Consider the following 20,299-nt stretch of genomic DNA (forward strand, 5'->3'; position numbering starts at 1 on the left):
TTCCATTGTAGGGGAGTCTTGGATTGTAATGTTCTTTTCTTTCCTCTTACTTTTCCTTGGAATATTTGGTGGACTGCTTCCAGAGGCCTCAGACGGCTCTTGGAAGTAGTTTCTTGTCAAGAATTTCCCCCAAGTATCCTTAGTTTTCTTCAACTGATCCTCAATAAGAATTTTTATGAGCCCATGATGGTAGAGATGAGGTTCAATATTGCCTACATGTTTTTGAACTGTAAAACTCATCTTTTTCAAACTTGATAGCAAAAAATGAGGCAAATTAAGGGTGTGACCGTCTATGAAATTCATCATCAGTCTAACATGATACATATACATAGAGCCAAAACGACCTTCACACGTGATAAATTTCTGGATGACTAACAGTAGACTAGACCATTCCTCTTTTAATACATGAACAAGGATGCCTCTTGTAAATACGGTTGTATCCATACCCTGGTTTTGTAGCATGGTTCTCCATATTTGATCGTCCACACTTCTATTTTCAAACCACCTTTCACCCTCTTGAGGTAGGCCCGTGGTAGCTGCTACTGTGGCCTCGGTCACTGTGAATTTCAAGTCTCCAACCTCCACTGTTTGTCCATTAAAGGACCTTGCAAAAGCTTGGTCACCTCCTTGTTATAGCCTTTAAACTTCTGGATAAATCGTAGCCATCTGAATTTCTTCAGCAATTCCTTAACTTGAGGATAACCCTCCAAGTATTTCGGTCCTTCCAGCTCAGCTCTCAGTAATTTTCCCATCCTCTGTTTTAAATTCCACTGAGATTTCTTCTGTGTGTGAGGGTTAAGGGAAAAAATAGCTCTGTTACAGGGTTTAGGATAAACTGTAATGACTGTAGTCAGGGTTTAGGATGACTGTAGTGACTGTAATCGGGGTTTAGAGCAAACTGTAGTGACTGCAGTCGGAAATAGAGAACAGTGAATGGAAATACCCGAATTACGGAAGGAACAGTGGGTGAGCAGTGGTAAACGAGTTCATAAAATGAAATGTGGATGCATGCAAGGAGTATGGTATAAGTGGAGTATGAGTGGAGTGATAAGCGAGTGGAGTAACGGCAGGATTCTTTCGAGTCGGATGACTGTGTATGAGATTTTACACGTCTCAACAGATGGCTGCGGAAATTACAGCTGGGAAGAGCCGTAACACAATAGGTCACGTCTCAAGAGTACGGGTAATAACTAGAAGTGCAGTCATACTTGAGTTCAAACTCGGAGTAATCATGAGACCGTTAGGGAAATGAATGCGAGGTGTGTGGAGTGATATCGCGGAATAAGAGTGATAGTGGGCTAATATATCAAATCATTGCACATAGGAGAACCTGTTATGGTTTAATGACTATACGTAATTATGACTTGAATTGTTATTTGATAAAGATTTTTTATCATACCTTTGGAAACTTTGTCAATTCTTGCTCAAGGCTTCTAACCAGTTGCTCTTCTTTGATATCTTGGAGATGCCCCATGTCTTTAGCTCAATTACACCTGCATTTCATGATTATGGCACTAACAGTTGATTGTATTTTTGAAAACAGAGTGATGTTGGCTGCGGAAATCGTTTCTGGCTGCGGAAACTGCTTCTGGTTGCGGAAACGGTTCCCAGCTGCGGAAACTGAGACAACACCCCCTTGTCTGCACAAAGATAGTTAGAAAAGAACTAACTAAATGAAAATAGTCCTGAAGGGGACTTTTTATTGATGGAGTGAAATGGAATGAGTGAAATGAAGTGAAAATGAAGTGGAATGAAGTGAAATGGAGATGAAAATGAAATGGAGGTGAAGTGAAATGACAAGTGAGATGAAGTGAAGATGGAAAGAGAAGGAGAGGAGATTTGTTTTGGAAAATATAGAGTGTCAGGTGTCCCTGATTTTCACTCTATATTTTCTGCATAAGACCGCCAATCTGGGATTGGTTTTCAGGCTTATACACTTTTTTTTTTTTTTCAAAAATTGAAAGAAACAAAGTTTAGGCTGGTGGGAGAGAAGGATTCTTCTCCACCAGCCTTATTGCAGAATTCTCTTGGAACATTTTGACAAACTCCTCTTTTGAAAGTGGCTTATGATAGATTTTCAATCGGTGGCCATTCACAATAAGAGGAGTCTGAAATTCATCAATGGTCTTGATTCTTACTGCTCCATTGTTAAAGACTTTATCAATCTCATATGGCCCAAGCCAATGAGTCTGAAACTTCCCTTTGAAGTCTTTAAATTTGGAATCAAACAGTAAAGCCCAATCTCCCTCTTGAAACTTTCTCTCTTTAATATATCTGTCATGCCACTCAGCTCTTTGATGTTGAACTAGATCAGTCCTTAAAATTGCATCTTGTCTAATCTCATCTAGCTCATTCAGCTGCTCCATTCTGTGCTTTTGGGCTTCTGATAGATTCATCCCCAACTGAACTGCCATCTTGAAAGTCTTGACTTGAAACTCAATGGGGAGCAGGACTTCTTTCCCATAAACAAGTTCATAGGGAGAATGTCCTGTTGTGTTCCTCCATGTAGTTCTGTAGGCCCATAAAGCTTCAGGAAGCCTTTCTGCCCAATCTCTTCTGTGGAGATGAACAGTTTTGGTGATGATGCTCTCAAGAACTTTGTTTGTAGATTCCACTTGGCCATTTGCTTGAGGATGGTAAGGAGTAGATTTTCTGTGCTTGATTTTGTATTCTTCCATCAGCTTCTCCATCAAGTTAGATGTGAATTGACTTCCCTGATCTGTCACAATTTCTCTTGGGACACCAAAACGAGTAAAAATATCCTCAAAAAGAAATTGAACAACTGAATTTTCAGTGGCAGAAGGCAATGCCTTGGCTTCTACCCATTTAGTGACATAATCAGTGCAAACCAATATATATTCCTTATGTCTAGATGGTGGATTAATGGGTCCAATGAAATCTAAAGCCCATTTTTGAAAGGGTTCGATGAGTACCTGTGGCTGTAATGGCATTTCATTTGAAAGAGTCGGTCTCCCAACTCTCTGGCAGCTGTCACACTTCTGACATATTGTTTTGCATCTTTGAAGAGAGAAGGCCAATAATATCCTAAAGAAAGGATTTTATTGGCCGTCCTCTTGTCAGCAAAGTGTCCACCGCATGGTTCATCATGAAATACCTTGAGGATGTCAGGTATTTCATCTTCCCGAACACATCTTCTGATCACACAATCTAGTCCTGTTTTAAACAATTCATTAGAAATCCATGAATAATTTGAACTCTCCTGAATAATTTTCCTTTTCTCATTAGGAAATAAGTGTGGAGGTAGCTTCCCTGTAACCAAATAGTTAGCAATATCTGCATACCAAGGAGTCTTAGTAGTTACTGCAAACAAATATTCATCTAGAAACTTATCCTCTACAGGAGAATCTTCATTAGTGTTTTGGATTCTAGACAAGAAATCAACTACTGTATTTTGTTTCCCTGGTCTATCTAACACAGTAATATTGAACTCTTGTGAAAGTAAAACCCATCTTGTAACTCTGCCATTAGTAACAGGTTTGTTCATGAGATATCTAATTGCAGAATGATCAGTATGGACAAAAGTTTCATAGCCTGTTATATAATGTCTAAACTTGTTGATTGCATGAACAATAGCTAAGAACTCTTTCTCAGTCACAGTATAATTTAACTCAGTGGGAGTCAAATTTTTACTGGTGTAGTAAATGGCATAAGGAACTAAATCCTTTTGACCCAACACAGCTCCTAGAGCTGTATCTGAAGCATCTGTAGAAATATGGAAAGGAAGTTTCCAATTTGGCCCTCTCAAAATGGGTGCTTCAGATATTCTTGTTTTCAAAGTTTCAAATGCAGATTGACAATCAGGATCCCACTTGAATTCACAGTCTTTTGTAAGTAATTTGAAGAGTGGAGATGCTATTTTGGTGAAGTTTTCAATAAATCTTCTATAATATCCAGTAAATCCAAGAAAAAATCTAACATCTTTTTGACAATTTGGAATAGGCAACTTGGAGATGACTTCAACTTTTGATCTATCAACTTTAATCCCATCCCCTGAAATATGATGTCCTAAAACAATCCCTTCAGTAAACATCATAAAGCATTTCTCATGACTTAATGAAAGGTTTGTTTCTTTACATCTTATAAGGACTTTTTCCAAATTCTCTAATGCCTCTTCAAATGAATTACCATAAACTGTAAAATCATCCATATAAACCTCTACACAATCATGAATTAGATCAGAAAAGATTCCTAGTACTGCCCTTTGAAATGTCGCGGGTGCATTACATAATTCAAAAGGAAGTACTCGGTAAGAAAAAGTTCCCCATGGACAAGTAAATGTGGTCTTGTCCTGATCTTCAGGTGCTACCTGAATCTGATTGTAACCACTAAAACCATCCAAAAATGAGAAATACTTTTTGCCTGCTAAAGTATCTAATACCTGATTAATAAAGGGTAAAGGAAAGTGATCCTTCAAAGTTGCTTTGTTCAATTCTCTTTAATCAATGCAAACCCTCCATTTACCATTCTTTTTAGGTACTATAACCAAAGGAGAAACCCACCGGCTATCTGAAATTGGATAAATGAAGTTTACATTAAGTAACTTTTGGAGCTCTTCTTTCACTATCTCCCTAAGGTTTGGATTCATCCTTCTTTGAGGTTGTCTGATTGGTCTACTGTTTTCCTCAATGAATATGTGATGAATGCAAGTCTTAGGGTCAATACCTTTCATATCAGTATACTCCCATGCAAATGCAGTAGAATGTTTTTGCAAGATTTTGGTTAGCTCTTCTTGTTGTGATTTTTCCAAGTTTTTGTTGATATTCAATGTTTTTCCTGGAAAAATCTCAATGGCGGAACTACCAAACTCTTCCATAGAGAAAAGAGACATTTGTCTAGATGATAGACACTCAATGTCAGAATCCAACTGAAATTGTGTGTGGTCATATTCTGAAGATGTTTCAAAGTTTTCTAATGTGTTCAGAATTTGACTATCTTCACTGATCTCAGAAATGGTAAAGACAGGTTGTATAGTATATTCATCATCAACCCACTCATTATCTCCTATTTCTGTAATTGCTTTTGCTGGAGGGTACAGATTGAACTTCTTTGTCGAATTACCATCAGAAATATACATATCCCCAGACCTACAACTGATAAAAGCATCAGCTGTGGCTAGCCAAGGTCTTCCTAAGATGAGAGGATGTCCTCCTAGATTACTCTTGGGAGTTAAAATCATGAAATCCACTGGATATTCCCAAGAGTCTAAGGAGACTGAAATGTCTTCTAATACACCATCTGGTTTAATAATTGATCGATCTGCAAGTTGCAATAAAGTAGGTGTAAAAAGAAGATTAGGAAGTTTTAGCTGTTCCATAGTCTGTCTACTCATGATGTTGATAGCAGCCCCTAAATCAATCAAAGTATTTGGTATTTCTACCCCATTGATATGTGTTTTGACAATTGGACTACCGAGATCTACATACTTCTGCATAGTAATTTTTCCCATCATGATATCTGCAATTTTTCCTACCTGGTGGATTCTTCTTGTATCTCTTGGTTTCCTTCCTGGTCTTTTAAAACTCAACTCCTTTATTGTTTTCGCTAGAATAGGAATCTCTTTAATGGCTTGTAACAAGGGAATCTTGATACAGACATTCTTCAATTCATCTAGAAAATCATAGTCAGGCAACAAGATTTGTTTTTCCACCCCTTTGTCAATTTGTAATCTTTCAGGAAAAGGAGGTGTGGATGAAGATGCAGGTTGCTCAACTATAGGAGTTGTGGGGGTTAACTCTTTTTATTTTTCTTTTTGAGTGCTTGGGTTTTGAAGAGATGCTTCAGAACCCTTATTGGCTTCAAGAGAATCTTCCTCAGAAATGCTTTGCTTTTGAGCATCTATAGAAGGCTTATCTAGGACTCTACCTAATCTGAGTTGTACATCATTGAGAGGAACAATCATATAGGCAGGAAATTGTTGACCTTCCATCATGTAAGCATTTTGAGGGTTTTTGTTATTGGCGTTTGGCAATGGCTGAGAAGGAAGTTGATTTGACTTTTGTTGGAATGGAAGCAAGAGTTGAGAATTTGGATTCTGTTGAGAAGGTTGTTGTTGTTGTGGAAATGGCAATGATAGTTGTGGGTTTTGATTTGGAAGTTGTGGAGCTTGTTGGTTTTGAAAAGATGGAGGATATTGATAAAATTGAGCAAATCTCCCATAAGGATTTTGCATACCTTGTACCCATGATTGAAAAGGATTTTGAGGTTGGGACCAAGGTTGTTGCCAAGGATTCCAATTTGGTGGGGGTTGAAAATTCATAGAGTTGTTAAACCCTTGATTTTTTTGCCCCTCCCAAGGTCTCCTTGCAACAAAACAGAGAGACTCGATTGTATTTGGATCTTCTTGAAAGACAGCTTTGAGCCCAGGAATTGAAGGACAATCCTTGGTCTCATGATTCTCTGAACAAATTGCACATGTTTCTACAACTTTTGCATCCAAGGGACATTCCCTTAGAGCATGTTTCTTTCTACACTTTGGGCAAAAGATGGCCAAAGCCTCAGCTTCTGCTTTCTGCTTATTGTGAATCTTAAGAGTGTCTAGTTGCTCACTAAGACTCCCTAAGATGTCAGTCTTGAATTCATCAAGCATGTTTCCAATCTCAGCCCTACTTACTGATCCAGTTGCAGATTTGTTTGCTCTGATGAGAGAAGGATCTCTAGGCCCTTTTTGAGTTTTAGATTTCCCCCTTGAGAGATGGACACATAGCTCTAATATATCATGAAGTGGAAGTTGAGATATGTCTCCTTTTCCTATCATGTTCAAAATATCTATCCATTCATCTCTAATGGCTTTTAATAGAAGGGCTTTCAAGGTCTCCTCATCTAAGTTACTCATTTTTTCTCTTTTCAGGTTGTATTGAAATCTTTCAAGTAAATCCTCCAAGTTTTCATCTTCTCTTTGCACCATTTTGAATACCTCATCCTTGTGATTGGTGGGCATACAATAGTCCAGGTACCTATCCAAAAATGTTTGTATCATATCATTCCAAGTCCTAATGGGTTGAGTGAGTAATCCCGTGAACCATTTCAAGGCTGCTCCTTTCAATGTTGAAGGAAACAGTTTGAGTTTTTGAGAGTCTTCCAGATAATCATAAGTTCGACACACGACCTCAAACTCAAATAGAAATGTTTCAGGGTCCTCATTTCTTAACCCATGGAAGTTTGGGAGGATAGATGGTGAGATGTTTTTCATTGTGGCTTGGGAGTCCTCATCGACTATAGGAAATCCGAATGAGTTATCTCCATCCCTATTTCCCCCAATGTTACCTCTACCTCCTCCATTATTTCCTCCTCCTCCTCTACCTCTACCTCTACCAAATCCATTTGCTCCTTCCTTTGTCATGGTAATTTCCCCGGAGACTTCAGAGTCCTCTGGTTCCTCTACTAAGGGTGAACGATAAGGAATTTCTCCCTCTTCTTCTTCAGATGATTCTACTTCTTCAATTACAATTTGTCTCTCTGTAGAAGGAAGGAAAGGATCTCTTTCTAATTCAGATTCGATGGAAGGTGTGGGAGAGTCAACTACTGCCTCTTGAATTCCAGGAATCCTAGGGCTAGGAGTGTAAGTTGGAGATGATGGAGGTGTCTCTTGTCTATTCCTTGAAGTAGATGGAGTTGTAAAAATCGAACTCTTGGCTCTAGCTAAAAACCTTCCCCTAGAATCTCTTGCTCTATGCATGTCATTTTTTTCATTTTTCTTCAAGTCGGGCTAATAATTCCCTTTCTGATCTTCTAGGTCACTCTAGGTGCAAGAAGAGAACATACTCAAGAAACTATTAAACCAATAACTTTCTCTTTTCTGATCCTCCAGATCACACTAAGTGCAAGAGGAGAGCATACTTTGAGAGGTTATCAATTTTCCTTCCTTGAAATTTTCTTGTTTTTTTTTAGAAATTGGCTACCTAATTTCACTTCCCCGGCAACGGCGCCAAAATGTTTGGTCAATTTAGTGTGATCTAAATTGCTATTTAAAATGTCAATCCGGGGTTCGTAAACTGACGAAGTGAAGTGTACTATATGTACTAGATAACCATTTCCTTAATCTTTTGTCGTTTTTGAGTTTTTTTAGTTTGTTTTTGGATTTATCTTTCCCTAATGTGTGATGGCAAAAATGAAAGTGAAGTATGGAGTATGGATGGTGATGGTGGTTTCTACAGTGATTTTCTCAAACTTGAAAGTGCTCAAGAAGAAAGCTTTAGAACAACTAAACCGAAATCAATTCTTAAGAGAAAGTAAATGCATCAAACAGTGAACTAATGACAATGGCCCAATATCCTTGCTGCTGAATGAAAAGAAAGTAAAAACTGAACTTAAAGCAACTCAAACCAAAAACAAAGCAACTAATTCACACTACTTAAATTCTTCAGATCCTTTACCCTTCAGCTCAATCTACCTTGTGGGAAGTAATCATGAATAAGTCAAGCAATATGCTATCTAAATGGCAAGAAATTAAATTGCATAAAAGAAACTAGTCACACTACTTTAACTCTTCTGGTCCTTTACCCTTCAGCTCAATCTACCTTGTGGGAAGCAACCATGAATAAGTTTAAGCAATATGATAACTAAATTGCAAGAAATTAAATTGCAGAAAGGAAACTAATCACACTACTTCAACTCTTCTGATCCTTTACCCTTCAGCTCAATCTACCTTGTGGGAAGCAATCACGAATAATTTTAAGCAATATGATAACTAAATCACACTACAGTTAGTAATATTCTGATTTCTTGCTAATAGAGTCACTTCACTATAGAAAGAAACCATAAATTGATGAGCAGTATGATATCTAAATAACAAAAAAAAAAAAAAAAGCAAATCACAATCTTGAAAAGACAGTACTGAAATTAAACTTCAGAAAATGAAAGTTAGCAGGAAGGACAAGATGATCTCATATGTCAATAGTTATCAAAAAGATGAAAATTTTCCCGGGTTGCCTAAGAAAACCTACAGAAAAGTACTGATCAGTTGACGATTATAAGAAAACAGAGGTGAAAATATAAACAGCAGTGAGTTAAGAAACATCAAACAGTGTGTTATGTACAAGCTAATGATACAAGAACATAATAAAACCAAATGAAAACTTTACAAGGCTTCAGCGCGCAGGGGCCCTCTGCCACTTCAGCCGGTCAACAAGTAGTCACACGAATAAACTCAGAAAGGTCTTCTCATATATTAAAACAACAACATATATAAACAGTGGGGTGATAACACAACAGTTCAGAATTTACATATCCAAAAAAAAGCTTCTTTACAGCATTCATCGACGCGTTATTTATAATGAAAAGTGCTGAACTAACTAACTAGATTCTACGCTATTGACTGTGTTGTCAAAGACACGTAGATCCCTTCAGCCGAGATCTAGCGTAACTGTCATCATGTCTATTAAATCTCTGGAGTGGTAACTGTTGAATTCAAGTTACGGGAATGATCTCCAGGTGTGCCGGTGTCTTCGTGAGCTGAGGACTGTGCCACGTAAACGCTCACATGCTCAAAACAGAGACGTGCCACTGCTGAACTCCTTGGTTGGCTTTGCCTTTGACCTTCGTTGACCGTGACCTTCTATGGATGATTTGGCTGATTTGAAGGGACACGTTCCATGTATCCGTCACCTGGAGCTTGCCCATGTGGCTCGTTTCTTCATAGGACACCTGTAGCACAGCTTTTAACAAAATAGCTGCGGAATCCTGTGCTGGCTGCAGAAACCTGTGCTGGCTGCGGAAACTGACAAGTTTCCGCAGCTGCATGAACAAAAAACTAAACCAAACAACAGTCATAAGCATAGTCAGAAAACCATGTAAAAAGCTCTTTTTAAACTACAATGCAATGATTTAACAGCTGGGTGGATGAAATAAGTGGAAAAGGAAGGCTGAGAGAGTGTATAGGAAGGTGTAGGTTTGAGGCCCAACAGTTAGCTCTGCTACATTCTTCAACATTTGATGGATCAAAAACAGGTCTGGTAGTTCTGGTTATTGTTGGTCACTTTAATTGTTTAATAATAAAACAATCGAGTGCCACATTAATTATCAACCCGGGAAAGTCTGATTATCCCAAAGGTGACTACGTACTGTATGTACTCAATCTTAGTGGTATTAAAAGTTGTAGTATAAACACTCTACTATCTATGAAATCCCTACTCTGTGTTACAACAGTTACAGTAGTTACAACCTATTGCAGAAAATAAAGTAAGAACAAGTAACTTAAAGGAAACAAATCTGCAAAAGGAAGTGATGGCTGTCCTGCAACAGAGGATCGGGACCCTATCCTCAAGTAAGGAATTTCATCACCTGCCTCTGTTGTCCAGTTCACACATACACTCTGTAAATCCTAATCACCAGTGAGGCACTCATATGCAACATCAATCAGTTAAAAAGGAAAATAGAGTTTCAGCAAGAGTAAATATCATTAGAAGCAGTAACTGTAATATAAACAGAAATCACACACACACCACACAACAGAAAGAAGATGGGTGAATCTTGTGATGAAGGTGGGCCCTGTCCTTCTCACAAGATTCCCCAGAACACAGGAATTAAAATAAAATACTCAGAACAGGATTGTATTCATTTGCCAATAAACCATATTACAAAAATAGATTCAGTCTCATCCCTTCACTACAAGTTCTGTGTTACAGTTTGTTACCCTCCTTTCTATCCCCCTCTCTAATGTAGATGTCTCCTCTTTATAGAGGAGACATCTATTACAACAGATCTTCATACATTTCGATTCAACCCTTTTGTACCAAAAAAAGAAAGTCAGTTCTTGATAACAAAATATTGTTACAACCATGAGGATCATGATCATTATGACCAATATAGTAATCGGTCAAACTCCTTTGCTGATGCAGATTTGTTACGCAAATCCCAACTGTTCCTCAAAGTGCGCGTGCTGTTCGTGCTGTTTCAGCTTCGAGGTTCATGTTGTTCTTGCTGTTTCAGCTTCACAGTTTGCGTTGTTTCCATTGTTTCAGCAACGACAAAATGTGATCCTGCCAGTTAGGCAGTTTCAACAATTAGTCAATACTTTAATCAACTTCAGGGAATAATTATAAAGATAGCATGATTACATGTTGAATAATTAAACATAGTAATGAGGAAAGTTATTCTGTACCTTTTGGAGTGATTAAGCCAAAACACTAGCAAAGGCTTTCACTTAAGGGTTGAAGAGGGTAATATAATGGCAAAATATACAGTCAAAAATAGACAAAATGGGATCCTAGCAGTTATGCTTACAAGGGACCCGCATTAGTCATTCTTCTCCTACTCCTTCATTCTCCTTATACTTTCATAACCCCCCGCCATCTATGTTTTCTTCCAAAACCCGACATAAACCCATTTTTCTTTAGCTCCTGGGCACTGAGTTTAAACTGTTATGTAACTGTGATCCCATAACTGTGTGCTATTCACAAGCCCTTTCCGTCACATCAGTCAAAAGCTGCACAATTAGGTTCCCGACCGTTCGATCATCCATCGCCTCATCCAACGGTCCTTGCTGCAAATAACCTGCCCATTTCCTCCGCACCGTCCGATCTACCCTACCGCAATCAAACGACATTCCCACATCCCCCGCCCATAAGTTGCCCACATGTTAACCAGCGAGGAAAGTGGTTTTGGCCCCTTCACATCTGTCATGTGTCGAGTGCTGATTGTGATTGCGCACCCACGTACGATTACCGCCCGAACCCCGTAAGCGGTTGCGGGCGATACCGCTTACCACCTACCCACCTATCCGCGTGCATTAACCCCTCGTGCATGTCTTCCGCTCGATCACCGTCGGATCTGTCCGCCCGAGATCCAACGACTCACAATTGTCCGCCTCCTGTTTTCGTCCATTACTCTCGGCTATTAAGTCCCCGCGCAACTTCCACCCCTGATCACCATTGGATATTCCTGTGTTTAATCCAATGGCCCTTGTCCATCGTGATCCCATATCTCCCCATACCTTCTGCAAAGCGGTCCCTGCCATCGATGACTGCGATCCAATAATTGATGTTCATCCTCCGCCCACTCGTACATCCTCCATGAAGTCAACACACCCTGGTCATGCTATGCACCTGAAGGACGACAATGATCATCTACCAAGTACCTGGTGCATTTCCTCTCCAACAACCGCATTCAAGAAACAGAGTGGCCGAAGGACAAGAAGGACATGCCTCGAGCAGATTATGGAATTTATTAGTTATGGAACTTCTTCAATATAACACTTCACCTGCTCGAGGAGTACAACAGAGTACCAGAGAATTTCAAATTCATTCATTGAAGTAGCAGGTCATAGCAGAGGCTCATTTTAGATAGTTAAAGTGGTTGGTGGCCAATTATGACCTTCCACACATAGAATAGCAGAGCATTTTTTGTAATCAACCTCTATATATATCTAGAACACAGATGTAATCAGGGTTGATGGTTGTTGTTTTGATGTAAGGTTCAACTTTTGGAGACTGTAACTACTTTGATACTTGCAGTGTCTGGTCTTCATGTTTAGCTAATACAAGCTCCTTTTGTTGTTAATTTCTCACTTTCCATTTCTACTCTGTTCTAGGTTGTGCCTGTTATGCATTTGTTTGTGTTCTCTTGATATTTAGCATTATAGGGGCTGTCATCCCACCTCTGTGTTGAAGTCTAGTATGTATCATTGAATGTGTTATGCAAGTTTCTATTCACTTAGTGCCAGAGAGATGCCATCATGTCTGTGCTTTAGGAAATAGATTTGCAGCCCTCTTTACTGGTTGCAGCCGGCCATCGCATGGTCTTGTACATCTGCTGGTGTGGTCAGTATTCTCCATGTTCACCTAATCCTCAAAATGTGAGTAATTGGTGGTCTAAAGCCTTGTAGTCTGGGGGTGTTCACCCATGTCTGGAGTTTAGCATAGTAGAAGTGGTTATCTTTCTTGAATATGCATCATTCCTTCCATTCATCCATTTCCAACATTTTGTTGAGTTTGTAATGTTCCCGAGCATCTCCGAGATACAACCTAGGAGAGTTTCTTGGGGTGTTAACAATAATAATGACAAATTAGCCACCCAACAATAAGTTTGAGTTATATTTGAGTTGTATTTAGTTAACTCAGTTTATTGAGTTAAGTACAGTTAAATTAGTTCCAAATTGTTTGAGGAACTAATAGTGAGTTAACAATCAGTTGATGCATTAATGCACTCAACTAGTGCTACTCCAGTTAACTGAATATTCCCTCATCAAAAACTCATGCATGTCTATTCTAAGAAAGACCTAGTTGAGATTAATGTTCAAGGATAATGTACTATCAGTTTCATGTGTTTTTTCATGGAAAAAACTCATGCATGCAGTCAAGGATAAATCCTTGATAATTGCGCAATTTTGAAAGGAGATCATACACTTGGTAAAAGGAAAATAATCCACAAGGAACAATGCAAGGAAATAGGAGCTTGGAGGGCAGAGAGGGAGGCTGGAGAGAAGCCAAGATTGCCTGTAAGCATCTGTGAGGATTGTAATAAGAGCTGGCTAGCTGTGAGAGCTAAGGCTTTGTATAATTCCTATGTATTTCCACCATGTATTATAATACAATAGCATGGGGTTTTTAGCTAAGGCTTTCGCCAAAGTATTTTCGTGTGTATTGTGCCATTGATTCATCTTCTTCTAGTTATATTGTTTAGCTCGATCTTTAAGCTTCCACAAATTGATCATAGAAGTAGGTTATAATATTATGCTTTGATTTATATTGCATTATCGGGTTAACCTATATCAGATTTTCTAGATGGTATCAGAGCTAGATTTGTAGAAATTTTATACATGGTATTGGAGCTGTGAAAAGTATACTGAGAAGAGAATTTGAAGTTTGAAGTTCGGGGTTGCAGATGCAAATCGAATTCATATCATATTTCAAGGTTGGCCAATGGAATTCTATGGCTTGAGACTCAAGTATGCCTTGGAAGGTAGCTCGAATTACATAGCATGGAAAGATAGAATGGAGGTTGTATTAGAAGACAATGGCTTGAACGAATTCATTGATCAAGAAATCCTAAAGCCAACTTCAACTAATGCACAAGAGTTGGCTAAGTGGAAGAAGTGTGTGGTGAAGGCGAGACAGATTATCCTTGAGGGAGTTCAAGACCATATTGTCTCGAGTCTCCATGGGAAGGATACTCCATTTTCAATGTGGAAGACAATGAAGGACCTATACCAGAACAATAACGACCAGAGGAAATTGGCACTCAAGGATAAGATTCAAAGAATCAAGATGGCGAAGGGAAATACTATTTCCACATATCTAAACAAGCTAACCACCTACATAGATGAGCTTGGCAGTGCAGGAATAACTACTATTGATGATGATATGGTGAGCCTTGATCTTCTTGGCATTCCAAAGAGTTGGAATAGCTACCAGGACTCTGTGAACGGAAGGGAGAAACTGTCGGATTGGGAACAACTGTGTTTAGATCTTATGCAGGAGGAGATCAGGAGGAGCACACGAGATGGTTCTTCATCCAAGAATGATGATGAAGAAAATCTAGCCTTAGCAGGTAAGGCAAGGAAAGGGAAGCGGAAGGCTTCCCATTTTAAATCGAATTCTTCTCATGGAAGGAAGAAGGGTGACATGTCTAAAGTAAGATGCTTTAATTGTCACAAGATGGGCAACTATGTGACTAATTTCCCATCGAAGAAGTCCAAGAAGGGATTCTTGGAAGGATTGGAAGGTGAGGCATTATCCTCTTAGTTCAAAATGGACTTTACCCTCATCGCATGCATGGTGTCATTGATGATGGGTTATTTCTAGTATCTTGAAAGTGGAGTCTCATTCCACATGACCGATGATAAAAATTAATTCAGTGCCTTGGAGGAGAAAGACCTCAAGATTCATAGAGATGGGTGATGATGGAAGGTATAATGTTTCAGGAGTGGGCATGGTTGCTTTTCAGAGGGAGCATGGGGCTCCTCTTACCTTGACAAATGTGATGTATGTTCCTGGACTGAAGAAGAACTTGGTATCGGTCATGATGTTGGAGGACAAAGGCTACAATGTTGTCTTCATTAAAGGAAAGGCATTCCTAAGACACATAACCATGGGTAATACCAAGAGGATAGGGATTCGGTTGAAGAATCTCTATAAACTAGAGGTAGATGATTGTGTAGCATTGAGTACGAAAGCAGAATTGGTGCAAATCCAAGACATTGGTGAGTTGTGGCACATGCAGTTGGGACATTTGCATCATGGGGCTTTGAAGATAATGTAGCAGATATCTACAGGACTTCCCAAAGGTAAACTTGAGCAAGTTGACACATGCAAAGGTTGTACCTTGGGAAAGTACACCAAGTCTTCCTTTCATGATCGAGACAGTCAAGCAGAGGCTATCTTAGAGTGAGTTCAAAGCTTTGGTTGAGAAAGATTCAGGGAAGAAGATCAAGGCCTTGAGAAGTGACAACCATGGAGAATATGTCTCTGAAGAGTTTAAGGACTTTTGTGCAACGGAAGGAATTAAAAGAGAGTTGACGGCACTTCATAACCCACAACAGAATGGAGTGGCTGAGAGGAAGAACAAAACTATTATAGGGTAGCATGGTCAATCATGCATGACCAAGGCCTACCACTTCACTTGTGGGCTAAGGCATGCAAAACAATGGTCTATTTGCATAATAGAATCCTGCATTGCATACTTGGGATGAAGACACGAGAGGAAGATTTCTCCGGTGAGATACCAGATGTGGGTCACTTCAAGATCTTTGGCTCATCAGTATATTGCCATGTACAATAGAGTTAGGGATATTTGTGGGGTACACTGATACATCTCACAACTATCAGGTGTACTTGTCTACCAGTCGAAGGATAGTGGTTTGCAGAGATCTCAAGTTTGATGAGCAGAAGGCCATGCGAGTTTCCCTTGCGAGGGAGCTCCAACTATAGGCTATGGAGGAATGGTTGGTTCCTAAGGAGAAGGAGCCTCAGACTGATGTAGAGAAACTTCATGTAGAGGTTCCAAGAGTGTAGAAATCCACTCAAGTAGAGTCTTCCAGAGATGGATGGAAGCACAGAAGAGAAGCCGACAGATTGTTGGAGGATGCGAGAGAGAATGTGGGAGCGCCATCTTCTCAATGCAGACAAAGGAGGTCACCTAAGAGGTACACTGGATACATGGCCCTTGCTGGGGAATGTGTTTAGACCGAGCCATATTCCCTTGAGGAAGCAATGCAACAACCAATTTGGGTTGATGCTATCGTGGAGGAGTATGATTCCATACTTCGTAATAGTGTTTGGGACGTGGTTTCGAGATCGGAGAACAAGTTAGTTGTGAGTTCCCATTGGATTTACAAGGTAAAGCAAGCTGCTGATGGTAATGTGGAGAAGCATAAGGCAAGATTTGTTGCCAGTGGCTTTTCACGGATCATGTTGCTGCAGTATATTTCGAAAAAGGAGCAAGATGCTGACATTTTGACAATGGCATTGTCAAAATGTAAATTCGAGTTCCATAGAGACAGGATCGGAGTGGTAAATAATCCATTTCTTGTTGAGAGGGAGTGTTGAAATATGGAAACAAGAATATTCCAATTTAATTTGTCCTTGAATTAAATTGTGAATTAAAATAGAATTTAGTCTTAACAACTACTTGGAAATAATTAATTAATTTATTTTGAATTAAATAGTTGGAGAAATTCAAGTTAGAAGTCTTTCTGAAGTCATGCAAAAGTTATCCCTTAAATTAAGAAGATAAGATTGAGTTATATTTGAGTCGTAATTAGTTAACTCAGTTTACTGAGTTACGTCCAGTTAAATTAATTCTAAACTGTTTGAGGAACTAATAGTGAGTTAACAGTCAGTTGATGCATTAATGCACTCAACTAGTGCTACTCTAATTAACTAAAGGTTCCCTCATTAGAAACTCATGCATGTCTATTCTGAGAAAGACCCAATTGAGATTAATGTTCAAGAACAATGTGCTATCAATTTCATGTGTTTTATCAAGGAGAAAACTCATGCATGTAGTCAAGGATAAATCCTTGAGGATTGCGCAATTTTGAAAGGAGATCATCCACTTGGTAAAAGGAAAATCATCCACAAGGAACAACTCAAGGAAATAGGAGCTTGGAGGGAAGAGAGGAAGGATGGAGAGAAGCTAAGATTTTCTGTGAGCATTTGTGAGGATTGTATTGAGAGCTAGCTAGCTATGAGAGCTAAGGCTTTGTATAATTCCTATGTATTTCCAACATGTATGATAATACAATAGTGTGGGTTTTTTAGCTAGCGCTTTCCCCAAAGTATTTTCATGTGTATTGTGCCATTGATTCTTCTTCTTCTTCTGGTTATATTGTTCATCTTGATCTTTAAGCTTTCGTAAATTGATCGTAGAGGTAGGTTTTAGTATTCTGCTTTGATTTATATTGCATGATCGGGTTAACCTATATCAGATTTTCTACAATATTTACCTGGAATAATTGAAAAGGTAGTTGCACTCAAATGACTTCTAGATTTGACATATTTTTTTGTCTCAAAAGCTCCTTGGGACAATGAGACCTTTGTGGAGGTTTTAATCCTTCCTTGTTGCATATCATATCATTGGCCTGTAAGCTTGGAAGAAAATATAAAAGCAAGCCCCAAAAATAGACCCTTTTGCTTTGAAAGCTTTTTTCTTAGGGATCCTTCCTCGGAAAATTCCCAATAATGGTGGTAGGAAGCCACTCCTCGACTGTGTTATAGAAATTTTTGGGCAATGCAACCCAAAGCATAAATTTCCATAAACTAAGGGCTCCTAAGTCCCTAAAAGTGTTGTGCCAACCCCTAAAAGGACAAAGTCAACTGATTACATCATCTCCCAGAAGTTCTCCATAAAAAACTGCTCAGAACTGGTCAAAACTGGACCATTTCACTTGCTCCATAGGCAAAGTGCATTGCATCTCACCTAAGTACACACAGTGGGTGCGTTGCATCTCAAAAATTCCTTCTATGGGGTGCGATGGGTGAGAAGGGACAAATGGCAATGTCAATCTGCGAGGTGGAGAAGCATGGAATCTTCCAGAAACTTCTCCTGTGACACTTGCCTCTCTGAATTCGACCAGGGATGAGTAAGAGATCATCAATCTCCAAGTGGAAGCAAGAACTATCAGAGGGAAGACACTAATCAAATCACAAGCTGACTCATCTCCCTTGCAGACATCTATATATGGATCCCTCATCCCAGAGATCCAGAGGTTGGAATTTTGCATCTTGTAAGGAATTGTTGTTGGTTTCTTGAGGCAACATCATAGTGTTGGGTGATCTAAGCTTTTCATGAGGTGAAGAGGGGCTCACTTGCTGAGAGGATGATGCTGGGTCAGAACAATTGGTTGTAACTCTCTTGGCTCTTTCTTGATTATCGATAAAGCTATTCAAGTTTTCCTCCATACTCTTGTGTGATTTATGTTTTATGCATGTGTATGGTCAATTTACATTTGATCCTAGATTTTTTATGATAATAGATCCATGTTCTTGTATAGTGTTATGCTGCTTTGATTCTACAGGTACTCTATGAAGATGGGTATACAAGAAAGCAAGTAGCAAAGGACTATCATAAGAGAGAGAGGAATCGAGCAAGGAACCAAGCGCAAGACAGAGGTTGGTCTCCTCTATTCTTCTCTCATCTATCTTTCATAAGGGAAAACGAAAGTAGTTTTACTTTGTTTGTTTCTAAGGTAGCTACCACCCTTAGTGGGATTAGCAGTTCTGCATAGACACTTTTCCCTGTAACAAAATGGCGACTCCACTGGGGAGCGACTAGGTTGTTTGTTTATCTACATTTGTTTACTTTATAAACTTACAGACGGAGCCTGAAGTTGAGCCAGGTAGCCTTCGAACTACATTTGCTATGAAAATGCAAAGTAGATAAATGCCGCTTCAGTCAATCTCTGGGTTTTGTTTATGAATTAAACAATTGATTTACAAACTCTCTAATTACCCTTGTGGTGGCTCTAGTAACCTCCTTAGATCTACCCCTATGATTGATTTACTGATTACCACTTGCTCGGCCAAAATACCTGAATTGAACTGTAAACTGTGACCCGGAATCCAATCAAAGTCTCGTCCTTGGTCCAGCACACTGTCTGTTCTGTGAATCTCAAATTCAGCGCACTTCCCGAGTGTAGTAGGTGCGCTGAATTTCAAATTCACTGTGTTATAGGTGCGTTGATCAGACAAGGCCTTGTTCCTGAATTTTGGTTTCTGTGTTCACTCTTTTCAGATCTATTCAGGAGTTTTGCTGCCTGTAGTCAGTACACCTCTGTTTGAAACCCGTCGTGATGCCACTTTGGCTAATGAAGCTCATAAGAAACGAGTCAAGGCATAGTTCGACAAGAATGTCAAACCCCGTGTCTTCTCAGAAGGTGACTTGGTCTTGCTTTATGACCAAGAATCCGATAAATTGGAGCAGTTAAATTCAAGTCTTTATGGATGGGCCCCTATATTGTTAAGCGAGTGTTAGTAAAAGGAGCCTACAAGTTAATGGATTATGACGAGATTCCACTAGCACAACCTCAGAATGGGTTGTACCATAAGCGTTACTACGCATTATTCAGTGTGGTAACCTATATGCTTTTGTTACATTTTTGTTTTCGCCAAAGTATTTGTTTTGGTCAAGTAAATCTGCTTTTTACATTTGTTGTAGATGTCGAACCTATTGGAATATTTTTTTGGATATGCCGACGGAGCAAGTCGTAGTTCGCGGAACCTATCTTCTGCGGCCTAGGCCATTTTGATCCAAGCAACGAGTTAGTAAGTTTCAGAGGGGTATGTATTGGTTGATCAACGAATAACATCACTGATTATAGCACGTTGATAGAACTTCTCTCTGATGCCATCACACATGGCATACGCCGACTGGTCGTCAGGCTAGACTCACAACTCGTCATACTATAGCTCACCGGTATCTACTCCGTCCGAAATCCAGCTATCTATCGCATGTTCCTAAGGGTCAAGATTTTGGAAAGGCAATTTGATTTTATTCAATATCATCATATTTCCAGAAGCTTAAACACATTAATTGACTCATTGGAAAATTATGTGTTAGATAGACATTTGCAATATTTATAAAAAGAAGCATCTCATCAATATTTGCATCAAAATCATGTAACTTAACCAAAATAAAACTCCAAAAATAAAATATATATATATAACTGTTTATGGTTTACACATAATGTTCTGTAACCAAGACAAAATTGGTCAAATGACCCAAAAGTCGAAACGCTAGGGGGCACCCTAGTCTAATGATGCTGGTGATAACAAGTCACCGCCTATGCAATCATGCGTAAAAGCCTAGTCTATCGACTTGGCACGCCAGTAGTATGTCGTTGCAA

Source organism: Pinus tabuliformis, chromosome 1_1 (genome assembly GCF_031772625.1).
Source record: "Pinus tabuliformis cultivar Carrire ecotype Pingquan chromosome 1_1, CPIR1, whole genome shotgun sequence".
In the NCBI taxonomy this organism is placed as follows: Eukaryota; Viridiplantae; Streptophyta; class Pinopsida; order Pinales; family Pinaceae; genus Pinus; species Pinus tabuliformis.